Raw genomic sequence first — 10,501 nt, forward strand, 5'->3', positions numbered from 1 at the left:
GAGGATCAGTTGCCTTTTTGTGGTTAATCATTACAGTGTCTTTAGCAAAATGAAATGACTTTCATGTTGTAATACTTTCAAGTTTTCTTTGCCAGATAGGAGTACATTTACATTTGCTTCCTTTTGGGTGCCATTCTTGGAATATCTCTTTCCATCCATTCACATCAAGCATGTGACTGTCTCTGCTAGGGAGGCGGACTTCCTTCTTTCTCTTTCTTATTATGTTTCTCTGCAGGTACTATTGGGTTTCCTCTTAGGGCCTGGGTGTTCTACTTTAGCTTTCTCTATTAAGATGAATACTCTACCACTTGAGCCATACTTCTGGCTTTCGGGAAGTAAACTGGATAAGAATCTCATAGGGTTTCCTGCCGATATTCCTATTTAGAATGCCACTGCTTTGTTCCAGAAAGGATTCTATCCTTTGGTTGACTGCATTTGTAACATCTTGGGAAGTGTAGCTGACATAATGACTAGAAGAAATTCTCCTCATGACCTATTCCTCTTTTACCCTAGTTGTTATAAAGAAGGAAGAAAGATGTGCATTTGTCTCTCAGTAGCTGGGCTGTCATGCCTGTGTCTTAGTTGATTCCCATACTTCTTATTTTACATTTTGACATCTGTTGGTGTACGCACAAATATATTTCTTTCCTTCATGCTGCCTTTAGAAATATGTGTGGATATATATATATGTATATATATATATATATTCAGAGAGTCTTCCTAGATTTGAACTCACATTTCAATGCTAGATCCCACATAACATTCTACAGACACTTCTTCCAGGATAAGAAAGTCTCGTCATAAGGCACAACTATACTATACATTTTCAGTCAAATAGCTACCTACTTTATACATGAAGTGATCAATTTTCTCTACTGCTATAACGCTGATACTTCATACTTCAGTATACATATAAGTAATTAAAATCAGTAGATAAATGAAGCTAGGTCATCAGTTTGATTCGAATGAAAGTATGTTGTTAATGATTACTAATAGTGGAACTGTCCCTCACTTAACAACAGTTTCTTAGTATTACCATATATGCACATGAAGGCATGTATCACTTGGAAAGTTAGAGTGTAAATTCTGCACCCACACAGATTTTACTGATTATTAAGTCCTTTAACCATATGCTTCCTGTTGCTCATTAAGTTAACTACTGCCAGTAGTAAAGAGTAAATTGATAGGCCAGATACACAAAGAAGAAGAGAATAAAACTTTCTCTACACTTTCTCCAAACAACAACGGAGGAAAGAAACAAGGATACAGTAAAGAAAAAGAAATTTGAGCAATATGTCCCTTATGATCAAGCAGAATTTGGGTGATACGGACTATTCTCTTTAATGAAAGATGCCAATGGTTTTAATGGTTTAAATATAATGAATTTAACCTTGACTCAATGATACACTGCCCACTAAACACGCATTTCATGAGTGAGTATGGAATGGAGGAATTTATTTCTGGAAAACAATCAAATGTAAGCAATGACAGAAAATTCTTGTTACACAGTTAAAAGAAAAGCACAGTAAACAGTGGAAAAGTATCAAGACTGGCAGGAAATTTTGTGAACTATATCAAATAAACAACCATGGCAGCATAGATTATCTCCTGATTTCTGCTTTTCTGAGGTGTTATTCCTAAAGAAGGAAATTAGTCATAAGTTCTTGTCTCTAGACTTTCTTTATGGAGAACTCAGGTTAAAATATATAAAACTAACAAAAATAGAAACCCCATCTTGTTTTCCCCCTCCTCTTCTCTATTTCAAATAAGTGTATTAAAAGGGGGAAAGGAGGTTAGCCTACTGGTAGAGTGCTGGCCAAGCATGCAGGAAGACTTGGTTTCGATTCCTCTGTACCATGTACATAGAAAAAAGCCAGAAATGGTGTTATGGTTTAAGTGGAAGAGCTCTAGCCTTGAGAAAGTCCAAGCACATTGCCCAGGCCTTGAGTTCAAGCCCCAGGACCGACAAAAAAACAACAACCATGAATAGTCATTGTAACAATATAGGTATATAGTGCAGGAAACTGCTCTTCTATAAAACCAACAGCATGAAATCTTCAAGGGGACATACACTTGAATGACATTAGATGCATTCTATCCATTGCTAGTAAGGAAAGATCAGTTAGACAAAAAACATTAATCAAAAAACATCAAAGTTTACTACAGTCCAAATTTGTTTAGAAGACACTTGAAAACATTTCATCTTTTAGCTGAAGAATATACTATCAGAAGATCATATGCTGAGCTACTAACCTAGTCTGAAGAAATCAAAAAACAAAATTGAAATCAAAAGTGTATCTTACTTTTTTCAATTCATGTGGCTTCAACACTAGGCCTCGGCTCTTTCCGTGAGCTCTTCAGCTCAAGACTACTACTACCCTGTCCCTAGAGTCACAGCACCACTTATGGTTTTGCTAGTGGTTAATTGGAGGTAAGAGACTCACAGAGTCTCACAGGCCAGGGCTGGTTTTGAACTGTGATCCTCAGATCTCTGCCTGCTGAGTGGCCAGAATGACAGCAGCAGTGTATCTTATTTAAGGACATAGAGCTACAAAAATACTAAAGGTATTAGAGATTATATTAGATATGAAAGTTAACTGATAAGTAATTGATCAATCAGAGGACTGATAAACCAAGAAAGAAAGTTTAACTTACTTAAAGGAAATGGGAAAAATTGATATGATTGCAAAACACACTAACTTTGATATGGTAGTAAAGCTGATATTCCAGATGTGTAAGATGGAATAGTAGTCAGAGATAAGGTGTTGCCAGTGTGGGTAGAGGGATTGTGAAATGTCCCTTGCATTGTGCTGGTGTTTTATCAGTGTCTTACCTCCTGGGAACTACAGACAAATGAGAGTATCTTTTTGTTTCAGAAAAGGATTCCCTGCGACCTTGGCTCATTGTGAGTAGCTGACAGGCACCTAGGGATTCTAGGTGCTAGTTCTTGACATCACAGCACTCCATGAACCACTCTCTTTTGATCTGCTCTTCATATCCTGCTTAGTTTCAAAACACATCTGGATTACATATGATATTCATAGGTAGTCCTCTGTATCCTCAAAAGTGACCACTGTCCAATTCTGATTTATCACTTGATGACAAAAAAATCAATTTACACTAAATGAAAGGAACTTTAAAAAATGGAACCAAGAGCTTTATTTTGTGTGATTGTTGTTTTCAAGGTACTATGTTATTTCTCTTTTCCCTTTTCCTCTTTATGGTTAATTTCCTATTGAGACTGTATCTGACTTTATTATCTGGTATATTGTATATGTTCTTATTTGGTTATTTGAAATAGGAAAGGAAAGGAGGGAAGACAAGATGATTGGGAGGGGTGGGGAAAAGAAATGGGGAAATATGAAAAAGAGGAATCAGTTTGTGACAAGTAATCTTCCTATTACCTCACAAATGTAAGTGTAACCCCTCTATACCTTGTCACGACCAAAAAAAAAATCAGCTCGCACACTACTTATGTCTTCATTTGAAGGAACAATAACAGTTGTTAAGTTGCTGTCCTTGTTGTGGACATATCAAAACATAAAAAAATTAAGTGGGAAAATGTGGGAGGAAATGATACAATGTTCTAACACTACTCGATTAGAAAACTGTGGCCTTGTTTTTCTACACAGGTGGTCTGTCAAATGTACTATGTGTCTAGGTCTTCTGTCTCTGTCAACCCTTCTTTTCCTGAGGTCAGAACTCAGAGCACTGTCCTTGCTACTCCCATGATCATGGCATGTTGATCCTTCATGCCTAGGCTTACCTGATCAATGACCCTTCCCATTAGGCTTTCAACAGAATTTTACATAGATGTGCAGACCTTTGGTTTACAGACGGGGCAAATAAGACAGGATAGCAATAGAAAGCCATCCAGGGTATTCCTTTCTGCAGAAGTACATCTCCACTGAATCAACAAAAGGGTGCACTTCATGTGTGGATCAAGAAGCAGAGGCCCAATGATAAGCAAGAAAACAGATTAATCCTGGAAACCTGATTTGGAGCCCACTACCGCACACGTGTGGACACACACTCTCTCTCTTAGTCTCCTAGCTCTTTCATTGCAAACATAAATTTATTCACAAACCCTGTATTCACAGGTGTGAGCAGTAAGGAGCTTGTCATAACGCCGGGGAGTCATCTGTCTATACAATATAAATGGTGTTCATAAAGTATTCACAGTGTCACAAACCTTAGAACCACAGTTTTGAAAAGTTGGCATGAAGTTCACAATGAAAAGAATAGATATAGAGAAAGAGTATACCCATCAAAGAACTGGACATAGCCAACAAAATATGGAAAGACACGAACAAACTTGTAGTCACTTTGATCTGACACTTGTATTTCTTCACCTGTGAAGAAACTGTTATGGCACGAAATAAATGCAAAGGATTGTATGTCATTGCCACCAAACCAAAGGAACACAACCAGTTGTAGTAGGATCTCATACACTGGCAATGTGGGGGTGGGGTTAGGAGTTTTCCTTCACTGCTCCCTAAAATAGCAAAACATTTTGTGCAACTCATTTCTCATTTACTCATCAAAATGAAAAAGAGTAATATGACAGACAGAAGGTACACTGACAATATTTGGAAACTACCCAGAAATGATCAGTCTGTTTCATAACATTTATATTTATGTATGTTTTTCTATTTATAGATATCTGACCTTTGCTTGAATTCTGCTGTCCCAAATTCTGTTGGGTCATTCTTATCCAAGCTAAAGAGAATTCAATTATATACAGTCAAATACCATGTGCAATCATAGTTTTACTTTTTTACTCGAGGTAGTAAGTTAATCTAACACTGACAAATTTGAAGAAATTGAAACTTTTACATATTTAGCTAAATGAACAAGATATTTCCATTTTTTTTCCCTAGAAAGGAAATTCGTATGCAGGAACTTATATTTTTACCTCTACAAAAGAAACCTTTTATGCATGGTCAAATAATTTTTCTCTCTTAGTAAACCTAACACACTGTTTATTGGTATGTGTTAGTTCATTTTTACATGTAACTCACTTCAGAAGAAATCAATCCACTATACAATCTGATTTTCAGCTTTCTAAGTCTGCTCTTCTCCCTCCTTCTTTTCACATACTTGGCTGTATTCTTAACTGCTTCTCACCAAAGGACAAGGAACAACAGCCTAGAAGCTGGACTCTCATCATAACTGTCAGTGGGCCTGTCCAAGTATCAGATTTCTGGAGAATGAAAGAGGCCCACCAGCTCTTTCACCTCAGAATCACGGAGAACACCTCACTGTGCCTGACTGTGATTCTTACCTCCATTGGCTCAGTAAAAGTTGCATGTAGGCAGTAAGTAAATAAGGTAGAGAATAGGTAAAGAAAGATACGGTTGCTATGTTTGAATTCACAGTAGACCATGACCAAGTATCTGCTGCCAGATGCTATCATTTTCTATTTAGTTTCAATACAGGAGGAGGAATAATGAAGACAACGATCAGCTGTCATATAGACTGTGTACTAAACTCACACTACAAATGAATTTACATTCAGATGACAGATAACTCACCAAATGTTAATGCTCGATTCACAAACCGCAATGGCGGTTAATGTTGTGTCATCCCTAAAAAGTGAAGTAAAAAAAAAAAGACACGGAAAATTGAGTTGGAAACTGTAGAGGAAATCAAACCTTTTCTACAAGGCTGGGTACTAAAACCATAACTGCGTTCATCCTAGGAACAGGTTCTGCCACTTGAGCTACAGTTCCATCTCCAGCTCCTCTGTTCCCTCTAGCTCTTTGCTCTGGTACTCCGGTGTGAACTAACAGACCAGAACCAAATGAAAAGCAGTATTTTCATTTTACCACAGAAATACAGTTGAATCTGTTCAGGAAATTAAATATGGACCGGTTTCATGCAAGGTAGAGAATTTTTCCCAGTACCCCTACCACAGTACCTCTTGACATCTTGTATGAATTTCAATACAATACACTTCAAGGGAACTCAACCTGAGATCATAGCTAATATTCTGCTTCCTCTGTTCCTTCTATTCCCTCCTTACTTTCAGTAATCCTAGATGTTTTTGCTGACTTACTCTCAGATTGGACCAAGGGGTGGCAGGCCAGAAACAGAGAACACTTCATTGTTCACCAGGACATTGAGAATTCCCTCTCCTTACAGGAGCCTCAATTCTTTACCCAGTTTGTGAAAACACGGAATGGCACAGAAAAATTTCACTTCCTTGACCTTCCAAGGGGTTCCCACAAACATGGTACTTAGTCTCTGTACAGCTTTCTACACAAGTCTGTCTACATTTGAGTATCTGACAACAAATGGCTCTCATCTGTCAATCTATGTGTATTCTGCTCCTCATTATCAACATGAACCATTAAATTATGCACAGTCAAATACTATGGAAGTTCCTAAAGAGACTTTTCTTCTCAAATTGCTATAATACCCAGAAAACAAACTCTACATACCCTATATATGTAAAGGGGTATTTCCTAGAAATGAGGCCTCTCTCTCCAATGAAATGACTACCTGTGCTAAATAAAAACTTATGCAAGATTCACAAGAAGTTCTTTTCCTATGACCCTAAAGCACTGTTTACACTGTTTTTGTGGGTTTCCTGATGTTCCGTTTCCCTTGCTATGAAGGAAATTGAGCTGATCATTCATCTACATTTCTGCTTCCTCTCTCCCTTCCTTGCTTCCTCTGTCTGTCCAGCCTCTCTGATTCATAATAGGATTGGTACTTCATGAGTTATTCACCTTAAACTACAGAATATATGTGGAAACTAACACACAGACATGCTTTGGCTATTTAGTAATATTTGCCTTTCACATAAAATTCCAACCCTTACTTGATGGTAAAAGACTTCTCATCCACTAAATAAATCACAAATGCTATGAGGGCGCTGTCTTCAGCTGTCAAGTCTCCCATGATCATCTGAAAACCTAGGTAAGTCACTCTATTTTAGCCAGCCTCCTTCTCACAGCAATGAAATGAGACACATCAAGGATGAACATGGGCATGAACAGATTCGCTGGTCTTTTCATCATCATCATCATCTCTTGGAATAGACATCCAGCACATAATTAGGCAAATTTTTGATTGGGGCCAAAAACGCACCTTATCAGTAAGCATTTTAGGAAAATACATAACAAATTAAAAAGCCCCTAATGATCAGCCTTTACTCATTCATTGAGAGAGAGAGAGAGAGAGAGAGAGAGAGAGAGAGAGAGAGACAGAGAGAGAGACAGAGAGAGAGAGACAGAGAGAGAGACAGAGAGAGAGACAGAGAGAGAGACAGAGAGAGAGACAGAGAGAGACAGTGTGTGAGAAAGAGAGAGAGAGAGCGAGACAAACAGACACACAGACAGACAGACAGACAGACAGACAGAGAGACAGACAGACCACCTTTAACTTGTCTTATCCTCTAACTAGAAACAACGGAGTCACCAGAACGATTAACCTGCTGAATCTTACAACAAAACACTAAATTTCTTTTGGCCACCAAACTAAATTACGAACAAGAAGAATTCTTGATATTTCTTCTTGAAAACACCTAAGACTTTATAAAGTGATCTAGAGATATTACAGCCCAAGAATCTTAGAAAAATAACAAAGGCCCTGCAGTGTCATCAATACCTAAAATAAAGTTCTGTAATCCTAATCACTTTCATTTCAATGACTATCCTTTCATGTGTGACTGTACTTACACACATTTAATTATGCATAGATGCACATAGATGAGAGTATATGTATATTTAGACCTTACCCTTCATTGTTGTTTGTTTCGTCAAGTTTGGTTGTGGTATAAGTTGAGGTGTCCCTATAGAATGAAACCAAACGTCATAGTCAGACTCTCTAATGGTTTTTGTAGACTTGATTACAAATCCCTTCTTTCTTTCTTTAATAACCCATTAACCATTCACAGTGTTTGGTTCGATTTCTATCTATTTCAATATTTTCTGCAGTTTATCTTGCTATTTCCAGTTGAATCCCACCATAGTATGATAGGAAAGAGTACATTGACTTTTCTTATATGCAATTGTTAAGATTTCTGCCAAGAAATCTCTTTGAATAATTACTGTAGAGGAGTATTAGAGAAAGGGAAAGGCAAAAAGAATAATGCTGCCTGTAGGCTCTAAATATTATTTCCTTTGGAGAAAGCTTGGGGGTTGCTGGGATGATACATATTCTGGGACTGTTGTGTGGAATATTCTGCAGATATGTGCTGCCTTTGGCTCTTGGCCTTCAGTTGAATCTGGTTTCTTGCAGATTCTTTGGAAAGGATCCAACATGGTTGGGATCCATCAATTCATTTATGTTCAGCACTGTCTGTTGCGCCAAATTGGGTGCATTGAGTCTTAGTAGGATTTTGTTGCTAATAATTGCAGTGCCTTTAGCCAAATGAAATGACTTTCATGTTGTAATACTTTCAAGTTTTCTTTGCCAGATAGGAATACATTTACATTTGCTTCCTTTTGGGTGCCATTCTTGGAATATCTCTTTCCATCCATTCACAACAAGCCTGTGACTTTCTCTGCTAGGGAGGTGGACTTCCTTCTTTCTCTTTCTTACTGTGTTTATGTGCAGGAACTATTGGGCTTCCTCTTAGGGCCTGGGTGCTCTCCCTTAGCTTTCTCTATTAAGACGGGTACTCTACCACTTGAGCCATACTTCTGGCTTTCAGGAAGTTAACTGGATAAGAATCTCATAGAGTTTCCTACCGATATTACCATTTAGACCTCCACCTCTTTGTTCCAGAAAGGATTCTATCCTTTGGTTGCCTGCATTTGTAACATCTTGTGAAGTGCAGCTGACATACTGAGTAGAAAAAATTCTCTTCATGACCTGTTCCTCTAGCTGAAGAATATATATTCTATCAGAAGATCATATGCTAATAACCAGATCTCAAGAAGCTGAAAAAATGAAATCAAAAGTATATCTGATATTTTTTCATTCAAGGGGCTTGAACTCTGAGCCTGGGCATTGTCCCTGAGCTCTTCAGCTCAGAGCTACCACTCTACTTCTTGAGCCCCAGCACCGCTTCTGTTTTTTTCTGGTACTTAATGCGAGGTAGGAGTCTCAAGGTCTTTTGTGCCAGGGCTGACTCTGAACCACGATTCACAGTTCTCAGCCTCCTCAGTAGCTAGGATTATAAGCTCTATGTATCTTTTATTTTTATAAAGACAGAGCTACAAATATCCCAAAGGCTTTAGGGATTTTGATAAGACATGAAAGTAAATTGATAAGTACTTGATCAATCAGAGGTCTGATAAACCAAGAAAGAAAGTAAAAATTACTTCAAGCAAATAGAAAAATAAATGATTCTATTGCAAAACGCACTAATTTTCATGTAGTATCTCAAGTTGATATTCTAGATGTGTAAGACAGAAGTGTAGTCAATGGAGGGGATTTGGTAGTGTGTGTCCAAGGATTGTGAAATGCCCTTTAGATTGTGCTGGTGTTTTTGCAGGATCTCAATCACAATGGGGACATGAAACATATCTTAATATATTTCTGTTTTGTCCAAATAAAATTAGAAAGATTCCCAGGCATACAATATTGAGATGAGGTAGAAATTTAGTTGATGTCATTTTCTAGTGCTGGAAAACTCTCCCTGAACATCAGAAATCTGTCTCCATATTTCTCTACTTATTAGGTATCTTCAGTATCCACACATGCAAAGAAACTGAAGTGAGGCTTTTTGCAGAAATTAAACTTTTACACCTGCAAAAGATGATTTTTATCCAAGGTTTAATAACACTATAAACAAATAAATCTACCTAACCTGGTGGATAACAGCCTCATCTATTTGCACCCAACTCAATTCAAAGGGACTCAAGAGTTATATCTAATTTCCGCATGCCACTTGCCTTCCACTCCCAGCTCTATTTCCTGCCTCTCAGTTAGGGAAAAGGGAGAGCAGTCTAAAAGCAGGACTCCCATTCAGTGTGAGTGTGCTTCTTCCTCTTGTGCCCTTCAGACACCTGGGACAACGTTTAGGTTTCAGAGAGGGATTGCCAGGTCCCTGGGCTTCTGGTGAGTAGCTCATAGGCTCTGTGATAATCTCAGGATTCTGGGTGCTAGTTCTTGACTTCACAGCACTCCGTGAGCCACTGTCTTATGATCTGCTCTATCATTTCTCCTTAGTTTCAAAACGTATCATGATTCCATGCGATATGGATAGGTAGTCCTGTGTACTGTGAAAATTCATCATTGTCCAAAATGGTTTATCATTTAGATGACCAAAAACTCAACTCACACTAAATGAAAGGAACTCTAGGATGTGGAAATAAGAGCTTTATCTTGTGTGATTGCTGTTCTTAATGTACTATGTTATTTCTCTTCTCTTTTTTTCCCCTTATGCTTAATCTCATATTGTTACTGTATCTGGCTTTGTAACCTGGCACACAGTATATACGTTTATTTCCTTGTTTGAAATAGAAAAAGGAAGTAGAAAAAACAAGATGATTGGGAGGGGGAAGGCACATGGGCACAATAACATGAGAAGGGGTATCATTGTGTG

This window comes from Megascapheus bottae, unplaced genomic scaffold (assembly GCF_031878675.1).
Source record: "Megascapheus bottae isolate mThoBot1 unplaced genomic scaffold, mThoBot2.hap1 HAP1_SCAFFOLD_40, whole genome shotgun sequence".
NCBI classification, from domain to species: Eukaryota; Metazoa; Chordata; class Mammalia; order Rodentia; family Geomyidae; genus Megascapheus; species Megascapheus bottae.